The sequence below is a fragment of the Oxyura jamaicensis genome, chromosome 8, assembly GCF_011077185.1.
Source record: "Oxyura jamaicensis isolate SHBP4307 breed ruddy duck chromosome 8, BPBGC_Ojam_1.0, whole genome shotgun sequence".
Classification (NCBI taxonomy): Eukaryota; Metazoa; Chordata; class Aves; order Anseriformes; family Anatidae; genus Oxyura; species Oxyura jamaicensis.
The window spans coordinates 377224-400002 of NC_048900.1; the positions used below are offsets into that span (position 1 = coordinate 377224).

Below are 22779 nucleotides of genomic sequence, written 5' to 3' on the forward strand. Positions count from 1 at the left end.
CTAGACATCTGCTAGTCATTCTAGTGACTAGAGTAATTTTTTTTAAACCATCCTTCCATTTCACACCTAGGAAATAAACTAATCTTTACATATCTCAAGGTATCACTTTTTTCAATGTGCTTGTATACAACTGACATCATGATACACACAAGCTTGTAGAGTGTTTACTTTGGTATTAATTGAGAAAACACATAACTAGCCCAGTTTTGAACATATGATTACTGATGGAAACAGCAAAGAATCAAACTAGAGTTAATCAAATTAGAGTTGTGCTAAAAGGAGTCATTACCTAGACTCTTTGAATTAAAACGTTATAACTCACAACAAATATCCATGTCTCCCTGAAATGGTCCTTCATTGAAATCAAGGAAGACCACGCTTGACATCCTTTTTTCCTAAGGAGAGAAAACAAGCTGCTTAAAGGACACCATTTAAATCTTTTTACATCACACATTAAAATGACGTTGAATTGAAAAATTAATAGTAATTCTAAACTCATGACAGTTATCTACACAATTCAAAGCTAGCCATCACTTAATGGAAGTTCTCTGCTACTGTACTTGTTTTGTTTCAAATCAGCAAAAAGACAAAAGTAAAATAATTTCATCTCCTAAAAGTTTGTAAGAAACAAACCTTAATATGCCGTGACTTTTTTTTTAAACCATTTAGAAGAAAAAATAAACTGCATTTGGAGTACAAATATAATGGAAAGAACTTATTACAAGAAGTTTAAACATTGTTTTCTTTGCTACCCAATTACTGAATTACCCAATTTAGAAATATGGTTTTATTCTGTATCAGCTGTGTAATAAATATTTAATATATAAGAAACAACGCTATTTTATTATATTAGTTATAACATGCCCTTATGCAAATGTTCTACTAGAAAGGCCACATTCATCTTCCCATTTCTTAGACTTCTGAATTTCTTTGCTGTTTTCAGGTGAGTCAGTTTCTACCGCAATAAAGACCTCTAATAAGATAATATTAAAAGTTTTCACTCTAAAATGGTGATAATGCACCACCCAGCAGGTGTCTTTACATCACATACACAAGTTAGAAATGCTTTGTGCAAACCACACTAAAAATCAGTAAAGCGAAATTTAAAGGAGGGAAAGCTCCAAGGATGCACAACTACTCCAATGATTTTATCAATGAATAGGGTAAGCTTCATATAATATTAGCAATGGAGTATAAAAATGTTCACAAAAAGTTTAGAAGAAATATACTAAGTCAGTTTTGCCTGCAAGATAATGCATTTTCATTTTCCCCATTTTGCTACTACAGTAGACAAATGTATGCTCAGTCAATTTGAGAGCCTGTATTATCTTTTCTCAACAGGAAGCAATGTCACTAACGAAGTGGTAAATTCAGCGTTAATGAGTGGCTTCACTGTTACCACCTCTGAGGTAAAACCTTCCATGTTCCAAGTTCCACCCATCTGTTCTGGTGTTAGGGGTTCAGAGGAAGAACAGACGCTTCCCATTTAAAGCAACCTCATTGGTACCCCCTGAACAGCAGGGAGGCAAACTGAGAACATTGTGCCTGCTTGCAGATTGCAACCTTAATTATCAGAATGGCTCCTGAAAACTTTGCAGGTTTATGTGATGAAGACAAAACCATGTTGCTCCACATCCAAAAAAAAAACATATGCTGACTTTAAGTATTAGTGTTAAAGCTTGAGCTAAAACAAGGTAGATAGGGCACCACACAACCAACTCGAACTTTAGAGTCCTTTCAAAACTATAATGAACAAGAAACATTACATCGTGCAATCATATAAGAGACTCGTTTCCATACTGTGTATTTATGGAGATTGTGAACTATTCCATATGGATCTGATTAGAAGACTTCTATGTTAATACAGCTGTCCCTATAGATTTCAGGCTTTGAATTAAGCCTGAAATGCTTATCATACTGATAATATCACTGTTACATTTTAATAATTTTCTGCTAATTACCTTTTTTTCCTCAGCTATCAGGGTGGTACAATTCACTGTTATATGCACAGGACAACATGAAGTAGTTATACCAGTGTGGTACTAAAGAAAACAAAATATATTCTTAAGTAACAGTAATTTAGAGCATTGTGATAATAGTGAGCCACATCCAATACATGTGTAGAAAATTACTCAGTAGCAACGATTCCACACAATACCATCATTTTTGAGGAAATCAATAACTTGTACCACATTCAGGAAGCCTACCACCCAAACTGAAACACTACCTAAACCTGAACATGTTGGGAGGAAAAAATAAGGAAGATAGAAAATCAAATACTGTAGCAACTAACATTTAATCAAGGCTATACAATATTCTTTGCATATTTCCATCACTGTTTTGTAAGTACTGTTTTCTGTACCACATCACAGATGCACACAATATTAATTCTCTCAAAATGCATGGTAAATAAATCCTTAGTGTAGTTGAAAAAATAAACTTCAAGTTTAAACTTGAAATTTAATATCACAAATAGTGTTTGTTATACCAGGGCAAACACCATACAGTTATTTTTTTTTAATTTAAGCACATAGTTCAATATACATTGGAGCTAAGTGCGGAAGAGCAATGCTCAAAAAGCCTATGCAAGCATACACAATTCCAGGCTCATACTATTGAAACACTTTATCTAAAAGGCCAAATTCTATTCAATTATTTTAGCTAAACCTGGAATCACTGTCACACAGTAAACAATTATTTTTAATTTACATGATACATTGTTTATTATAGTGGAATTATTTCATGTTCAAGAGTAAAACCCAACCAATCATTTATTTAGCTAACTTCCACCCTGACTTAATTAACTACTTTTAAATTTACATAATAATTTTTAAAATATTGTTTTTCATCATAAAATATCAGTTTCAAATCATAATGAGTTTTGCAGATATGACTGCCTGTGGCCAGATACTTTAAGCGTTAAAAAAAATGTAAGGTCAGATCTGTCTCCAAACTGACAGATCGTCATTTAAATGCCTTAAGCTAATCTTATTGTCTCAAAAATCTTGAACATCAGTATTTTTGCAAACTATCAGCACTTGCTATAACACCCTTACTACACTACAACTTGAGGTTACTACAGAAAAAATGAGGTGATAATTGCATATTAACATAATTATTCGGTAATCCCTCTCAGCAAGCTTCCCAGGTCACTCAGTAATTCAGATAAGATGCAACCTTCCTGTCATCGGATCTATGCTGTCCACTTTATGTTCATTAAGAATTCTTTTTGATAGGAATGTACTTAATTCCACTGTTCTATGTATGTTATTAATTGTATTTATTAGAAGTAGGTTTATGACATTTCCAGGTTCTTGTTTCATAATGACAACCTTTGCTATGCAGTAGTGTCACACACCAAATTGCATGCCTTCATGCAATACTAGTTCATTAAAGCTTACACTGCAACACTAAGTGTGTTATGCTGTCGCCTACTAGCAGTTATAGCTAGATGTTTGTCAATTTCTGTTACAGAACTACTCTACACACAAGCATGCGTGTAAACTTTTCCAATTCCAATGTTTACATGAAAACACAAACATCAAAGTTCTCATAGCTAATGTGACTCCCATATTGGATAATTTTCAAAGCAGCAAGAAAATACACCAACACAAAACTAAGAATACAAAAGTTACTACCATCCACAGTAACGACAATACTACAACCTGCTATGCGTTTTAAAATTTCTTTTTAAATTGCACAAATTGCTCCCAATTCCTTAAAAAGGTAGGAACAAGAAATTATGTAAACCAAAATGTAAAATTCAAAATGAAATTCACCAAGATGTCATATTGCTATGGAAAAAGTTCACCAAAGAGAAATTTACAATTATACAGGAGTAAATCACACACAATTCTCTCCAGGAGCTTGCAAAAGATCAATAGAATTGAAAAAAGATATAAATGTCATTGCTCAGGAATGGAAAATTCCCCACCTGCTTTTAATAGCTAGACAGCCTTACCACAAATAAAAGGTTTCCTGCATAGCCTGTGAGTCAAACTCAGAACTGCTACTGTGTGTGGAAGTCTCAGATTTGAGACAGAAATGTTAATTCTAATTCTTACAGTAGCACTGCAAGTCTTAACAATACAAACTACCATTTACCTCTCTTGTTGACTACCAGAATGTATAGAGATTAAACTGATCTCAAACATACTTTTCTGTATTTTTTGTTAATACTGACTCAGTTAGAAACCAATTCAACTATCTGATTTATTTCTCATCTGATCACACGTTGCTTTAGATTTCTAAATTATTTCTACTCTCAAACACATGCAACCAACCTCAATGCAAAGTCTGACATTAATGTCAAAAATACTTCAAGGTATCAGGTGGAAAAAAATGAAATTATAAGATTTTCCCTGTATTGCAAGAAATCCAAAACATTAATGATGCAGAATAATCAGAAAGTATAATTAGTTTCTTAGGAGTAATTTATTTACTAGTTTTTAGGATTCAGAATCAGCCAACACAAAGACATTAAAATCTACAACGTTTTTAGGAACTAAAACGCAACCAAGGCAAAAGAAGTTTCTTCATGATGAGAAACTATCAAGTTCAGATCTTCAAGGAAAAGTAAGATGGTATTCCACTAACCCATCAACGTACAAAAAAAACCTGTCTATTCATTATACTCAGGAACATCAAAAACACTAATTTTCGTGACACTCATTTACATGAAACTTCTTCAAAAATTGTTTATAAAATAGAAAAAATGTTTCTTTAAAAACCATCAGGCTTTTAGAAACTTGATTTCTGGTCTAGAATGAGTAAGAATAATATTTTAACGTCTCATGTCTGCAAAGCAACAGTTTACAACTGAAGCATGACTGTCTTACAATTCAAAAAACGTGGAAGAGAATATCATCACTGCCACCAACCATTAGCATTCTTATTTCTTGAATACTGATTTGCTTGGGAAAATAAACTAATGAGTCACAATGAGTTGACAAATACTAAAATCGAATACTGAAATCAATAAAATAAAGAGCAAAACAATATAAGTATCAAAAGAATCAGATGTATGACTTTCAAAAATACTCTTCTAGTTGTCAGTGCTAATGCAGCAGTTTAAGATGACATAATCGGCAAAGACTTTTCGAAGTGAATTAGGTATTTCTAAAATAATGCCTAGCCACTACAAAACCAAGACTTTGAATCTGGTAACTTAAGAAGTTACTTCCTGAGCAGAAACTCCAAAGGCTTCCGTAACTCCCCACAGCATTTGACAGCCCCATCCATAAAGGATGGCCAACTACTTAAGTCATCACATTCCTGCAGCTTTGTCCAGCTTCTGTTTTCAGTAGCACTAGCAAGTCTGAAGTGGCACTGCCAGTAGTTTCTATTAAAGATAAGAACTGCAATCAAATTAGTGAGTTTTCCAAGATGCACAAAGACATGACTAACGCTATTCCACTAACACACACACAGATTTGAAAAATACAGGCCTAAAGCTCTGTGACAATACACACTGTTTCTCCTGAAAACTGCTCCTCTACATACTTTTTCACACACAGATAAAGCCTTTTTCCTTCAAAACAAACTCACATGCTCACACATTTTTACTCTCTAAAGAAACTAAATGCTTAAGAGAACACAATTTTCATCACATTTACCACCATTACCTGTGTTACTCAGTCAAATGTATTCTTAGGCCTAAAGTATAGTACCAATAATTGCTTTTATCTAGACACAATAAAACAAATAATTTATTAGCTACTCGCGTTACAAAACAGAAGGAAGTTTACTTCTTAGAGACTGTAATGAAGAAAAAGTCATGCTTGGCCTTTTTTTTTTGTTAAAAAAAAATCAGGCTGCCAAAAATTTTAGGTTTGGGATAAGTGGTACGAAGTCTAGTTGGTGGCTAGTAACTAGTGCTGTATCCTGATGTTAATACAGGGCCCAACCCTGTTTTGACATCTTTGTAAGTGATGGGGCAGAATGCACCCTCAAGCAAGGTTGCTAATGATACATAACTGGAAGAAGCACCAGAGGCCTGTGCTACCATTCAGAGGGACCTCGACAGGCTGGAGAATGGGCTGACAGAAACCTTGTGAAGTTCAATAAAGCAAAGTGTGAAGTTCTGCACTATGTATCACACTGTGCACCAGCACATGCTGGAAATAAGCTTTGCAGAGAAGTACCTGTGTCCTTGTGGCAAAGGCAGCCAATGGCACCCTGGGCTGCATTTGGAGGACTGCTGCCAGTATGCTGAGAGAGGTGATCCTTCCCCTTTACTCAGCACTGGTGAAGCTACTACACCTGGAGTCCTACGTCCAGTTCTGGGCTCCCCAGTATAAGAGAGACATGGAGCTACCGGAGAGAGTCCCCTGAAGGGCCACTAATTTGACTGATAGGGGCATCTTGTATGAGGAAAGGCTGCCAGAGTGTTTAGCCTAGAAAAGAGAAGACAGTGTGGGATCTCATCCACATGTGCAAACATCTGAAGGGAGACAGAACTGGACTCTCTTCAGTGGTGTCCCATGATAGAAAAAGAAGCAAATAGGCACAAACAGGCACATACGAGTTTCCACCTGAAAATAAGGAAAAGTGCTTTTTTTTTTTTTTTAAACTGCAAGGGTGACTGGCAGAGGTTGCCCAGAGACACTCAAATGATGTGGTCCTAGGCAAGCTGCTCTAGGTGACCCTGCTTAAGAAGGAAGGTTGGACAAGACCTCTAGAGGTCCCTTCCAACCTCAACTATTCTATGATCATTTGAGTACACTTCTTCCACACAGTATCCCAATTCTCACTTACCTTACTCCCCATTAGGAGTGCTACATGCATTCAATCTACTTTTTTCTTCTATTGCAAAACATCAGAAATATAACCATGAGTATTTTAATTAAAAGAAGTTTCCAAACACTAACTTCAGATTTACCATTCTGACAGTTTAAGGAAACAACAACAAAAAATCAGGTATATAGGAAAAGTGCATTTTCTCAGTCCCAAACTAGGCAGAACATATTCACAGCAAAACCCTAATTCAATGTCCCTCTCCTCCAGTGTTCCTGTTTTCCAGAGCTCTCTCTCACTAAAAGCAATATTATTATTCTGAAATTTATAAACCTTCATTTTTAAGTTCCTCCTTATTTTCTATTAATATTTCTACTATTCAGGACTTTCCACAACTGTTACAATTACTTTTTCCATAGGATGAAACCCCTCTTCTAGGCCACAATTTGCTTTGATGCCTTTTTGATATGTCATACCTCAGAGAGGCCTAAGGATGCTACATTCTCAGTGTCAGCTTTTCAGGCAATACAAGAAAAGTATTTCCTCATCATCCAGCCCATTCTCATCAGTAATGCACTTTTGTAACTGCAGTCACAGTGAGTGAGAAATTTCACAAAGACAACGTGTTCAGGAAAGTACATGCTTTCTTATGGGCTCTAGTACCACCACTACAGTACTCATGAGAGGAAAAAAAATAAATAATAAAAAGAGAAAATGAAAGACCTGCTGTCATTGCAGAAGATTTTGGCTTGCAGAGAAGAGAAAGTTATCTCAACATGTAGCCATATACTGTCAAATTACTTTGCTATATGTTGGAATTATGCTTTTCTTAGTCAGCAAAGCTGACTCCTGCCTTCCTCTACTCCTCCAATTTCTTCTTTCAGTTTATCAACAATTTCAATAGCTAGCTTAAAAAGCTGGCATATACACTGCTGAATTGGCACAACTGACAGGCAACAACTAAGGGCACAAACTTTAACTAGCTTTGTTGACAGAAGAAAAATCTAATGGAGAATCCTTTCCTAAAACTTGCATCAATAAAAAGTGAAACTGCAGAGAATTTCAGAAGGCTAAAAAAGTTTTGTCAGTCCCATATTTACCTGCAAAATACATTATGAGGAACACTACTGTGAAGCAATTTTATGCTCTAAAATTACTTGAAGTGTACTATTCAAAGTAAAATGCTAGAAGTAAATGCTACAATAATTCAACTACAGAACACTAAGTATTACAACTTCTGAGAATACTTACCTAAGAAATTACCTTAAATTACATGTTAGACGTTATAGCTAGATTTTCCATGAAGACATACAAACACAAATCCCTTAATTACGTTAAACAAGAAGCATTTTTATTTCTAGAACTCATTGCTAACTTTTATAAAATTCAAAACAAACCTACGCTCCTTTAAACCATTGTTCTACAGATTCAAAGCCAGTTTATTTGTTCAGAAACAAATCATTCTTCAGCCAAGTACTGCCACCAAGTGGTGGTGAAATTTCATATGCAAGTCTAATGATTCCCCAGAGGCAGAGCTCACAGAACTAAAAATGCTTTCCCTGGTGCCAAATAAGTGACTGATGGTGTACTAAGAAAAAGACTTTTAAAACTAATCAGTCAAAGCAGAATTGAAGATTTTTCATAGTGAGATCGAAAACTGGCTTTTAATTTAAAACAAAGCTTTTTCCTACAGTTAGGCCCTTTTGGTCAGACACCTTTTGTGAGCAACGGAGAAAGAGCTTTCTTCCACTACAAATCCAATACACATAAGCCAAATGACTCTAATAATTAGCTGTTTTCCATAACTCTGTACAAACCCCCAGTGATTACAACTATATGGCCACAGAAGTCTTATTTTCAGGGTACTCTCAAATTTCAGTGAAAGCCAAAGTCAATAACTGAAGCAGCTCCCCTGCTCCGACTTTTAGCATAGAAACATCCAGCATTTTATTTAAGCAAGCTTTACCCTTTGTTAATATGTAGAGAACACAGGCAGACTATTTTAATTTCATATAACTATTTTGACAGGAATATTTCTCAAATTCTTTAAGCTTCATTGTTAGTTATCTGCACAAGTTATACCTGAGGTGTTACACCCAAAGATCATTGATGAGAACACTGCACAACAACAACCTGATGCCACATAACAGATTTATAGTACAACTTTCTTAACGACATTAAAACAGTTTAGCTCAATTTTTTTTGATATATATCTTAAGATATTACACACCATTCAACTTCGGGGAAAATTCGAACTTTATTTACCATTACACTGAAAAAAAATTGGTAATTATTTTTCTCCAGAATGTTCTGAGACATATTTAGCGATTTCTCAAGTTTTTTTCTCTCCGATAAACATTTTACTGCACACGTCTTAATAGCATCGTAAGTTCTAGAATTTTACCTTCTGCTGACATAGACTTGCCCCTGAAAGCATACTATCTTTCCCAATTACAAAAATACTTATTCCTCAAATAAACACTCTGCTTTTACTCATTTGCTTTAGAACTTCGGTGTAATGAATGACATTTAGTGACCCATAACCAGGCAAACTGGTTCTAATCAACCCCTATATTATTTCAGTGATCAAAGGTTAAGAAGCTAACGAGATGGTAAATGTTGTGGTTTCATCCGGCCGGCAGCTAAACACCACACAGCTGTTTGCTCACCCTCCCCCCTCCCTATCTGGGATGGGGGAGAGAAATGGGAAAGTGAAGCCTGTGAGTTGAGATAAAGACAGGAAAATAAAATAATAATAATAGTAATGTGTATGGAACAATTGATGCACAATGCAATTGCTCACCACCCACTGACCGATGCCCAGCCAATCCCCCAGCAGCCAGCCCCCCACCCCGGCTAGCCACCCCTATATATTGTTCAGCATGATGTCAGATGGTATGGAATACCCCTTTGGCCAGTTGGGGTCAGCTGTCCTGGGTCTGTCCCCTCTCAGCTCTTGCTGCACCCCCAGCCTGCCTGCTGGCAGGACAGAGTGAGGAGCTGAAGAGTCCTTGGCTTAGTGTAAGCGCTGCTCTGCAACAATTAAAACATCGGCATGTTATCAGCACTCTTCTCATCCTAATCCAAAACACGGCACCCTACCAGCTCCTAGGAGGAAAAATAACTCTGTCCTAACTGAAACCAGGACACACAAGCTTATGTAAAAGGCCAAGCCTGCACTGAATTGCGTGAGTAAAGTTCATTGTTTAGAAATCTACAAGATGCTGCAGTGACTACACGAATGAGTGGAGACAGAAGACACACAGTTGGTGATATGGGCTGTTTGTTAAAATCTTTCAGAGTTGTCCTTGCTGCCGTTCTCTGTATCTTCTTCAGCTCTGCTATGTTGCTTTTTAGTCACTGGACTAAACTAGCACCAAGCTTCAATACAGTTTGTTCATACCATAGCACAGCACTGCAAATTCGTATAAACGGATATTTGTTTTTTGGTTTGTTCCCTGATAATATGTAGTATTTTCATTGATTTGTTGACTATTCAATTGTCATTTTCATAGTTCATCAGAACCTCAAGATTTCTTCCGATCAATAACAATATTGATCAAATGTCATTGTATTGTTTGCATGTATTCTTTCACATTTTTCTGTCCTCTTGCTGTGTATGCAACAATACATACAGGCTTTCTCCTCAGAGACCAGCTTAATTCTATTGTACATAGCTAACCACAAGATGAAAGGTCTTTGGAATTTCATTCAGAAGATTGATTTCACACTCAAAGAATACTTACTTGTTGCTTACTTAGTTGTTACTTACATGTTGCAGACTTCTCAACTAACTTTCTGTATTTAAACCAACAACAAGATACCACAAATTAAAGGGACAATGTAAGCCAAGTACTGAAAGCATCAGAAGGCACAATGACCAATTTAAACCTTACTGTGAAATCACGTCATCTGCCTAGCTAGGATTCTTTTGTTTTAAGCCCAACCTCAGATAAATAAAGTTACTTCCTTTAGCAGAGTTAAATTTATTCATTTTCTCAAAGCAGTACATTCTATAAACCTGCAATGCCAGTCAAAGGCATAAAACATTCCTCTACACATAAGTGTATGCATATTACAGCAATTTAACTTACTATTAATTTTTTGTAGTTCAGAAGACAATTCATAATTTAAGTCCTGAATCAGTTACACCTTATACACAGAAAAAAATAAAATAGTTTTCCATTCCTCACAAACTAATCTATTAAAAACAATATTTTACAGTTTAGCTCTGAAAGTCCCAGCAGAGCAGAAAATACCAACAAAGCAGGTCACACCGATTTTAAAATGCACATATTACATTTTTAAGAGCTATATTAAGTCTAAGATTAGAAATGAAGTACAAGCTCACTTGAGCAAATGGGACTTCCCTGTCACTTGTTCAAAATACAAAGTCAACTAAGTCCAGCTCTTATTTGCTAAGGAAGCCTGCATACCCAGTTCCATCAAGACCCATGTCTACATTAATGAGAATTTACTGAACTTTGTGCTCTTACCTAAAGATACTCATGAAAGAATCGGGCTAAAACAGCTTAAAGCGAATTGCTCTTAAAAGTGTTTAATGTAACTTAATGGAGAAAGATTAGTTTTATAGCCCAAAGTATTCCCAAAGTAGAACACTAAGCAACGTGAAGAGAAGCAAAATCTGTGTTTAGCTAAATTCTGTCTCAAAATAATTATTGTAATAGAGGGGTTTGGACAAGAAGTGTTGAAGTAACAGTTTTTTTTCTTTCCCTAAACTGACAGCTTGCAACTGCAAATGGACACCCAGATTCTAGAGTAAATCTTCATATGCTTTGTCTTACAAATAGAGCTACTATTTGTCTTACAAATAGAGTCTCCCAAAAGAGCTAAAGGACAGGATAGGGAAAAAAATCATTATTAAAAATTTGCTGTTCTGGTAGCTGGTCAGATTTATCACATGGTTATTTATTAATAGTAAAAGTGTAAGTTTAACACACTGTTTTGACAATGCAACATAACATTTTCAGTACTTAGAAACCAGGTAGGTAGTATGCAGAAAACAAAATTAATCTCAAGTACTCATAATTCTGGCTCTCGCTAACTAACAGAATGCCATGATAGCTTTTTGACTATAATAGTTTGCAGGAAAAAACATAATTGTCATCATAATTTTAAGTACCAGGGAAAGGGGCGTTCTTATTTTTTTTTAATCATAACACTGTATACAGAAATCACAGTAATCTAGATACAAGTTGCAATACAATTCATTTTTTCAGTGACTTTTTGTCCTGAGTGTTTAGCTGTATGTCTAACAGAGCCAAGGAATCCAGGGAAAATAATAATAATAAAAAAATCTACTCACCTTTGTTTGTTTTATTTGCATTAAGCTGTGAGATCCACTTCCTCATTAAAACAAACCTGCAAAGAAAATTTACTGTTCAGATGTTGTTGTTTTCTGCTTGTGGTCTATAACACCAGCCAAGGAAAGCAAAACAAGGAATTCATACCCACAGATGCATTCTACCAGTTTTGTCTCAGGTTGGAATATCAAAATTCTAGTGTCTTTCTATCAAATAAGCATGATTTTCAAATAACAAATGTTGTTACTGATCTACCAAGAAACCATATCAAGTATACATACGCTATTAAACTAAGTGGGTAGAAAAGGGGGAAAAAGTTGCATGACAAGAAAAGTTCTCCTGCATCCTCTGCCAATGCCTTCACACTCAGCTATCTTGCGTTCACTGAATGGGGAATGAAGCACAGAGAGGAAATGGTTACAAATGAAAGCATTTTTCTAACTTTCTTAGAAAAAGCTATCAGTATATCTGAAATTAAGTGTTGGCTAGTTTTAATACCAGGCCTCACCAACTCCTCGTTTTTCCTAGGAAAAAACCTGTGTTAACTATCATTTTAAGGCTAGCTGGCCCATTTAAAAATCAACCTACTTTGACTTCATGAAGGCTGATTAATGTCAGATTAAACGCTCTATTTTCAGTTTTGCTTATGGATCTCCCAAATAACTACACGAGGAAACTTTACACATTCTAGTTGGAGGCATTAAGCTACATGACATTTGGAAGATACTCTGAAACTCAATGAAGTTGCACATGACCAGATTTGGGTACAGCATCTCTGCAGAACTGGTTTATTACCAATGAAGACAACCAGCATACAGTTTTCCAGCAGAGATTATTCATATCTAGACTAAACTCATGTATCTATCACCAGAATTAACTCCGAAAGAGATATGTATCCTCACACACTACCTAAAGATTCCTCTCCTAAATTTGTCAGCTTTTTGAATCTGAGTTCCCCAGTCAGTCTGTCTCAAAGCCACCTGTCTAAATTCCAAAGGCAACATAGTTTTCATGGTTCCTGACTCAACTGCAGACAGAATCTTTGCATTGAAGGACTGAGCCCAGACAACTGAAGGAGACCACTGCAGTAGTCCAGCAGGCTGTAACACTTTTTTCATGGAACACCTTATTCTGGACCTAGCAGTTCGGACTGTTGCATGAAACCAGAAGTCTTAGACTACATAATCTGGAAGGCACGTTAGATAAAGCTTAAATACAGGTATTCTCAAATGTAGTACTCTTTGATCACAGGGAGCTCACAAAGCACTTCGGGAGGGAAAAAAAAAAGTGGGGTTACCCTTTATCTACATCTGGCACAGAAGCAAAGAGAAGGGAAGACAGAAGATGGACCATCATAATTAGGATATTGTCCAGCTGAAGGGAAGGTGACATAAATTTCACTGCTAGATTATTAACAAGCAAACTGCTGAAGGACCAATGGGCTGGCCACCACAGCCCTGCGTTACAATTCTGCAGGGCACTTTGAAATTTAACTCCCCCTTTTGGGACTTCAGAACCTCCGGTGTTCAAAGATTCACCCCATGGGAGATGCCACCTGCAGGGGCATGCAAGCATTTCAGTGCAGGCAACGCAACCCACAGTGAGACACACCGACCTTAGCCCAGACTACTGACAGCGTTGAGACTCACACTGTTGAAAGTGGCCAAGCCTACACTACTTAACAAACACTCACCCCTCAAAGTCCTTCTGCTGTCAAGGAGAACTCCTCTCAGTCCAGCACAAACAATCAAATCTTAACACCTACTGTTCATTTCAAGGGTGTTGACATTTGAAATAACAGAGCATCTGAAATTCTTTCACAGTAGATCCAAGAGATGTAGTTCTCCAATACTCCCCAGGGAAAGGCAAAGATTTCAAAATCACAAATGCATTTTTCTCTGATTTTTCCTGTCTTAATTCTCATTATCAGGAAAGGAAGTGGAAATGAAAGAGGCTCTCCCTTACCAGGTAATAAAGCAAGCATCATAGGGGACTGGGAAGCCAGTAAGAAATGCAGTTACAGTGCACTCACCTCAAGGCCTCACACAAGGGAAAAGAGGCCCACAGCAGTAAAAGGACCGCTACAAAAATGTTATGCTTCTGACCACCAATACACAGCTAGCCTTTTCTCCAGCAGAGAACAGCAAGTAGGAAGAAAACAGCAAAGGCAGAGATGGGCAACACCTCACAGGTACCCCCAGTGATATTAAAGGGACACAGACGGACTCAAAGTGTCTAAAAGCACAAGCATTTCTCATCAAACAAATATGAAATAAGGCTGGTTTGTGGGCAGGCATTGCACCTTGCCCAGTGGAAAAAAAAAAAAAACAACAGCAGTGTATCGATGATACTTCTTTTCATACAACACTGGAAAAAGGCCAAAGCAGACACAAGTTCTCCAGTTTATATGCAATGACTAAGTCACATACATGGATATTGCTCAAAGATAGAAGCACAGTAATTCAAGCACGTGCACACTACAGAAAGAGAAAAAGATTCTCAAAAAGCATCAGAGGAATAAGCTAAAAATATGCAGGCTGTAAATTCGTTGTTGATGATCACAACACATCAGTTAAAAAAAAAAATGAAATCTTTCTGACTAGCTGGAGATCAGCTCCAAAAGCTTCCACTATACTGCTTTTCCAAGTATACAACAGTTATAGTTGCTACCTCCAAATTCAGGTTCATTAACAACAGTTAACTACTTTCCCATCTATACAAATAGCAGAGAACATTTCATCCATGACTCTTGTATCAAGCTCATAGCCATTCACAAGGTTTACATGAAGACAAATAATCTGAGTTCAGACATGAGGTACTTCACAGAACTTGCTCGTCTACCCCTTTGGTCAGTACCACCACATTTTATTTTTAAGACTAAATTCGCTTTTGTTCATCTCCTATTAAGTTATTAGGGTCCTGCTTGCAATAATGAAATACCTCCTAAATCATTTCCCTCTGGGGAGAAGTGTTTGAGAAACATAAGAATGCAAAGGTGTACAATTAAAAAAAATATGCAGTAATCCTGCTAAGAATTTAAAAAACGTAAAATTTGGTTTTGGTTCCATAGCTGCTTTTGATTACAGGGGAAGGAAGGAAGACAAAAGAACAAAGGCTAGAATAAACTATAAGAACTGCTTTTGTTAGTGTAAGATGCAAAAACCACAAAACCAATGTAAGAACAATATAACAATATTAAAATGCAAAAACACAGCACAACCCTTGCAGCTGTAGTCTTAAGTACTTACTGAGATTAACAAGACTTCATTAGTTGGTTTAGAGTGACATTTACCTTTATTAGGACACTGATGTCCCAGCAATACGATCTGCTAAATTCAAAGGTGGTAGAGAGATTTGGCAGGAGTAGGGATCGAAATTTCCTTCTAATATCTGATGCAGCTCTGGAAATCTTATATAATCTTACAGAAATCTAATAAACTTAACAAGTCAGAAAAAACAGCTAGCAGAAAGCAGAGGTTACAAAAAGCCCAGAAGCTCTAGTTAACATCAAACCCACAACTACCAAGGATAAAATAATTTTAGAAGAGGACTGAAAAAGGAAAAACCTAGCTGACAGTAGTTTCTTTCAAATCAGTTACTACAGCTGTATACTCACTGAATACAAACCCAGACTTCCATTTTATCAACAAGTAGTCAACAATAGCCTCATCTGTACAAAATGTAGCTTCAGCTCTCTGCTAGCAGAAGTGGTTTTGATGCATTTTGATTTCTATTGAAAAGTATAAGCCTAACTTAACATTCATTACTGACAAATACATAGAACTAACATTCAGTGTATGCTAAACAAACACCTTGAATTTGAACATAAGATTCTTCTCTCAAGCCAAAAAATTAATTCTCTTCCACAATTTGCAAAAGTTATCTGAGCCTGTACTACCCCAATCAAATGAATTATAAATGCCACAATCTATTTTACCAAAAAGTTAAATTTGCAAAGGAAAAATAACAATCACAGTTCTTGCAATAGTTACTGCAAAGTGTTATTTACATGCAGGTAACCTAATGAAGCTATAATTATCCGGAATTAAAATTAAGCATAAACTTAACACTTCACAACCTACATGGAGACAAAATTTAAGTCCTTTTTTCAGAGATGCTTCTGCCTTCAAAGAGTCTTCAGTGACTAAAAGATAGAAAAAAAAAAAAGGGGGGGGAACACTGAGAAGACTGCCTCCTGCATTTTCAATCTCCTGATAGATTTTGAGTTATATATGAAAAAAATAGTTTAAAGAAGCTACAGTTCTTCAGTTATCTATTCACCACAGTGAAACGCACAGACACAGTTCCCAAAGCTGTGGTGGGGCTTTCACATGGACCTGTTGAAATCTTTCATTTTTCTACTCACAGGAAGCTTTGCTTTTTGACAACATCCCATATGGGATGGCAAAGCACTTCAAGGAAAAGTAAAGCAGCATAGGAGATGAACACAACCAGACTGAAGCTGTTTCAGTCCAAACAAGATGATTACAAGTAGATGAGCGCAACATCAAGAGGACCATCACAGTGGAGAAAAAAAAAGTGGTCAGAGAATAACTTGATAAAACACAAGCTTTTTTTTTTTTTTTTAAAAAAAAAAATCAATTTATCTATCAGGTGAAATAACAAATTTAATTATTATTTCAAAAATGTCTATTACTTAAATGAAAAAATGGAAAAGCCCTTGGAAGGAAAAACATTCTAGGTAGGCTGGGGTTTGGACCAACAGCCATTAGTTAAAAAGGTTGCTTATCATCTCCATCTCTAAACAGATATAGAGGTAAGCATGTAAAAGCGTACACAATCAAGATGGAAAGACATCTACAGAGAAACAAAAGGATGTGAACAAAAAGCAGAAATATTTAAGAGCTGTTTGCTTTGAGCATGTATCATCCAGCAAGCAAATATATAACAATTAACATACAAATTAAAGCATCATAAAAACACTAAATACAAGTATCAGTTTAAAGATGGAGTTCTGAAAACATTTAGAGCTTCCAGACCTTTAGAAAGAACATCAATATATCATCTCTGAAGGGTACTTATCAATGCAGTTTCCCCACCAAAAAAGATAAGCTGTAATATTATAAATACTGTTGATATTCAGTGTTTACAGTCCATCAATATTCAACTAAATCAAATGGCATCCCTCATGCCGTAACTAACAATGGCAGAACATAAGCAATAAGCTACAGATAAATAATTTACCTTCTTTCTACATTATTTCTTTACCAGTTTAAAGTACTGGTCAATATGGCACTTGCATGATAAACACCTGTAGGTTTTCAGCCATCCTTCAGCCTATTTATCTTGACCACGTTAACTAGCTCTTGGTTCCCTCCAGTTACATACCTTAACCATAACTGCTTCTCTCAAATAGGATTCTCTCAAGAAAAGTCTAAAGCGGTGTGACAACACATCTCCATTTCACTCCAAACTACTTACACAGAACATAACCTTGGCATCATCCTTGACATTGAAAACTTCTCTTTTCTTTAGACTATCAGCAAAATCTCTTCAATACATTACCTGTGCAGTAACTGCCTCAACCCTTTAACTATGGAATTCCTCTCTCCTCCAACCTGAATTACGATGTGCTCCTTCACTGTATCACCACATATGCTTTATATACAGCACACCAAAATACAGCAACATACCTTCCGACCATGAGCACTGCATGAATGTGCTCCAGAAAACAGACACAGTTACAAGAGATCTTGTGTACTTCACTGAAGCTGGTCATGGTTCCTTCAGGATTTCTAGTCCAGGTTTGCATACTTTAGTTTCTCAGCTGAAGTAAGTTTTCAGAAATCCAAAACAGAAAGTTTTTTCACTAAAGTACTTTTTCCTAAAGGCAGTCTTTATTTTTTCAATACCTGAGGCAGCAACTTCCACTAGCTCATTTTAATAAAATACCTTGTTCCACTTCAAGTTCATGTTCAGAGTAGCAAACTGTACTGTTGTTACATGTTTGTAGCGTCATCCTTTCTTCTACAAAGCCCATTGAATTTTGATAAAACAAAAAGGAGGCAAAGCTGAGCGTAAGAGTCAAAAAGTTTTCATGGTTGTGTATGCCCAACTGGTGCACCCCCTTTCATATATCACAAAGCAATAATATTCCAGATACTTTAACTAAGGGCCCTCTCAACTTCTTACCAACGACCACTACATAATCTTTCAGAAGTCCCCTTAATACAGAACTGTTACCAGCTCCATCTCTATTGGATGAATTGGGTCCTTTCTCAGTCAGGACATCTGACAGAGAACTTCTCAAGAAATTGAAAGCACTGCAGAGAAGTGGGAACTGCTATAGGTATACAAGACATACCACACATACGGGACTTTGATGAAGAGTAGACACAGTCTATTCTCAGCCTATACCCACCCCCAAGGCTGCCACCTGTGGAATCCTGCATACATAAAAATTCATCATTTAGTCTTCACACATTCATCACACTTCACACATCCCTTTCCTGACCGACCTCTTCATGATACCTCTCTGAAATTCTTCAGTGTCACTGTGTTCTTCACAATTAATGAAAAAAGGCAAAAAGTTAATTCCAGAATACATACATTTACATCCCTATGACATGAAGTATAATGCAGATAGCTGCGTGGAAACCGCTCTTAAATACACTCCTTTCTTATTTTTAAATTTTCAAACAGGATGTAGATTTTCTATCTTTTAAAGTTTAGCTCAAAATATAAAACTGTCTCAAAAAAACTTTGCTGAAAAAAAAAAATAAGGGCTTATTTTCTGGAAAACATAATTATGTTGACACATACCAAATAATTTGTGAAATAGCATTAGTTTTCTTACAAAATAATTACTGAAAGAGATCACTTACTGTACTTTTTTCCCCCTGCAAGTTGTTTTATCAACTTGCTATCAACAAAGCAATCAATCTTTGTTTTATCAACAAATCTATCAATAAAATTTAAAACCATTAAGTAATTTATTTTTGTAGAAAACAATTCTTAAAAATATTTACTAGAAATTAGTCCTCCCACTAAATAGATTAATATTCTAAAACAAGAAGCTTATTTATGTCCATTAATATCTAAGTGGATTTAAATCTTTGTTTCCAGTAGAGACTCTTTAACCTAAAAGAAATATCTTCTGCAACGTATCTAACAGTAGATGAAAGCAGCACATTAATAGTCAAGCCATGTTGTTACTGTAGCAACAATGATTTCGGGTAGCCATTTTCTCTTCAGCTTTAACACCCTTCCATCACCAACAGTTCTTGTTACAATCTCTGTTTAAATCCCAAGGCGGCAAATTGCTCAACTTTTCTCTGTGGCTACATACTTTAGGATACCTCCCTCTGGACTGTTTTCTTCAGTCAAGTGTACTTACCTAACAGCATTCTCTAAGGCTGTACTCTACACAATTTCAGCTTACGCTAATGAAATCATAACAGTATGGCAATGTACTTTTAGAACAAGTGAATTTAGGAGACTAAGCAGTTTGCAGGACAATGATAAAGAAGAAGAGCAATGTGATTAATTACTTCAACCTTCAGGCTATGAGAACACAGTCCAGTACAAGATTACTGAAGTAGCTGAGTGTATCCTTGGTCACTACACTAATAGCAGTCACAGAAAAACCCTCCTCAGATCAGAGATTACAAAATCAAAGCAGGTGCTGTAGTCAAAAGCAATTTCTTAGTAGATTCACATCTCCCTGGATTTTGTTAGAAAACTGATCTGAGACAAAAATAGCATGCACATTCATTTCCAACTCCTCCTCTACACTTTCGCAGTCTTAAAAATGACAGCACCTTAAGCACTTTCCTTGCTTTAAGACCGCAATGCCATTTTTAGAAAAGGCTGAGCCTAAAATTCTACAGCTCAAAATTAGTGATAAATTACACTACTTTCATAGAAACATAGAACAGTTTAGGTTGGGAAGGACATTACATCCACCTAGTTCCAACCCCATGCCATGGGCAGGGATACCTCCCACCAGACCAGGCTGCTCAGAGCCCCATCCAGCCTGGCCTTGAACACCTCCAGGGATGGGGCATCCACAACTTCCCTGGGCAACCTGTTCCAGTGCCTCAACACCCTCTGAGTGAATAATTTCTTCCAAATATCGAATCTAGACCTACTCTCTTTTAATTTAAAGCCATTACTTCTTGTCCTATCCCTATCACTCATGTCCCTAACAGAGTCGCTCCCCAGCTTTCCTGTAGGCCCCCTGTTGGTACTGCAAAGCAGCTATAACATCTCACTGGAGCCTTCTCTTCTCCAGACTGAACAACCCCAGCTCCCTCAGCCTCTTTTAATAAGAGAGGTGCTCCAGCCCTCTGAAAAAAAATAGTATCTTTTTCCATTACAGTTTGAAAGCAAACAGTTGTGTGAAGGCACTATTAAGGAAGTGAAACACACACTCCATTCACTGCAGCAATGAAAGGAAAGATAACAGAAAAGATTAACTAGAATTTCTGAAAGTTGCCAGCAGGAACTCAGCCTGCAAGTACCTCAACTAAACAGGATCCTAAGTCCAGATGCATTTCCTCACAAGCTAGTTGTACCTGAATGCGTGGTTATCTTAGGATCATGAGCTCTAACGCCCGTCAAATATCCTGCATACAAGGGCATAAACTTGAAATGTAGGTAGGCTTATGTTGAACAATAAGTTAGTATATGGCTGAGATATTTTATTCTGATATCCCTATGATGGCATCCTCCAGCAGAGAACAGAACAGACACTGGAGTGTTAGCATCTTTAAACACCACAGCTAACTCCCAGTCTGCTCATCAGAGGGCTAAGCTGTCACTATAAGGAATGTCCCAGGAAGAAGAAAACAACTACATAATCACTTAAGGTAACTATCTATGCCAGTACCAGCATTCTTCCTACAATAGTCTTGTCCATGTAAAATATACATACAAAAATTTGCGTTATACAATTAGATTCAACTACTGTTTATCATATTTGAAAAAAAAGCTGTAAAATGCTTTTGTTTCTAATTGGGTTTGTATGTATTCTATTCCTCGTGATGTATGAAAGACTTCTTTGGAGTCACACACAGGTACCAGTAATGTAAAGCCTCTTCTTCATTTTGCAGGAGCCTGCTTTATGAAGGCAGAGAGCTGCTTTGGGTGATGGGGTCAAGATAGGTCTCCCCAGAAGTGTTCAAAGGCAGGTTGGATGGGACCTTTGAGCAACTTGATTTAGTGGGAGGTGTCCCTCCCTGGCCATGGTGAGAGGGTAGACTAGGAGGTATCTTGTAAGTTCCCTTCCAACCCAAACCATTCTAGGATTGTATAGTAGGTGTTGATTTTTTTTTTATTATTATTATTATTTTTAGGTAAGTAAAAACCCATTCCCCACTGAGCTACTCAATGTTCACTCTTGTTTGGTAGCACCTTAAGCTTCTGACATTGTCTATCATATGGAAATGCTTCTCACTTTCTCACTTTGAACATATGCCCTTTAAGTGTTTGTGGACTTTTTTTCACCCTTCATTTCCTTTTACTTAGTCAGAACTCGGGCAAAAGTTCTCTATCTTCGAATAGTATTTGAAATAATTTTAAATTGCTTGAATTATTTGAAATAATTCTTCCAAACACATGATAGCCAATGGACAATCTCACTCCTTCCAATGTGTAAATAAAGTATTTTTAGTAATAAGATATCTGGGATTTCAGTTGTTAGCATGTAGTGTTTCATGTGCAGACTCATCTCCCTTCATTTGCATACACAAAGTATACTGCTTTTTTACTGCCTTGTCACACCTGCAGAAATAGATCTTCTGGCCGAGTTTCCACTACCTAGCAATAACGAAGACCAGCCAATAAGCTGAGGCAGGACCTACAGGTTCTAACAAATCTGTTTAAGGTCACAACATTCCTGGCATACCACAAAACAGAAACCCCACTGCACTGCTAGCATTCAGCCACTTAATCTCCACCTCCTTAGCTGTTCCATTTGGCCACATGACATACATTGCCACTCGTATGAAATACCGATCTCATGATAAAAGTGCTGATGTCTCCATCATATGACAGATTACAGCCCTTGTTCTGGCATTAGGAAAACATCCTCCTGGTATGCCCTCAAAGCAGTTGTGAGACTTTCAGAAGAGGCAACAGCAAAAAGGAAGCCACACTGGTTATCCTGACATGTGCAGACCCTGTCCGGCTGTAGCTAGGCGTCTGATCTAGTTGTGGCTTTACAGTACACTGGGTTGTCACAGCATTTTGGTATGTGACTGTTTCAGTTTTCCTGACCAAAACAGATTTTCCAAGCAAACTTTCCAAAGCAGCCCAAGAAACAGAACAGATATGAAACACATTCCCTAAGCCTACTTCGCACACTTACACTGGGTTACAGGAAGACTGTAGAAGAACAGGATATGAACCAGCTAAAAATTATTTTAAAAAATCATGAAGTCATTCGTATAAAATCAAGAGTATGAAATAAATACCTGCACATTTGGCACACGCCAAACACACAACCACACCATTTCAGAACACTGAAGACATGTCTGAATCGCTAGATTCACTAAAGAAAAACCAAAGAACAAATAAAACAGAAACTGAAGGAAGTTAACAAACAAAGAACAGGCCAGCTTCCCCAGTATTACACTTCAGAATACCCTAACCAAAGCTATTCCCTGACTGTATTTAAACCTAGCAGAAAGTTGCTGGGAATTCACAATGTTTAGAGGAAAACAATATGATGTTTGTCTTTTTTTTTTTTTTTTTTTTT

General features: G+C 36.7%; 1 protein-coding gene across 11 annotated transcripts in view; it reads right to left on the reverse strand.

Moving 5' to 3' along the window:
- The window catches only part of ZNF644 (zinc finger protein 644), a 76768-nt gene that overhangs the window by 18799 nt on the left and 35190 nt on the right, over positions 1-22779 (reverse strand). For 7 of the 11 annotated variants that reach the window (XM_035332591.1, XM_035332590.1, XM_035332592.1 and 4 more), the window contains 2 exons: positions 12062-12117; positions 323-395 (listed from right to left, as the gene is read on the reverse strand). The gene's annotated coding sequence lies outside the window, so the exon portion shown is untranslated. The remainder of the gene's footprint in view (positions 1-322; positions 396-12061; positions 12118-22779) is intronic. The other 4 variants (XM_035332594.1, XM_035332596.1, XM_035332595.1 and 1 more) reach the window with 1 other exon arrangement.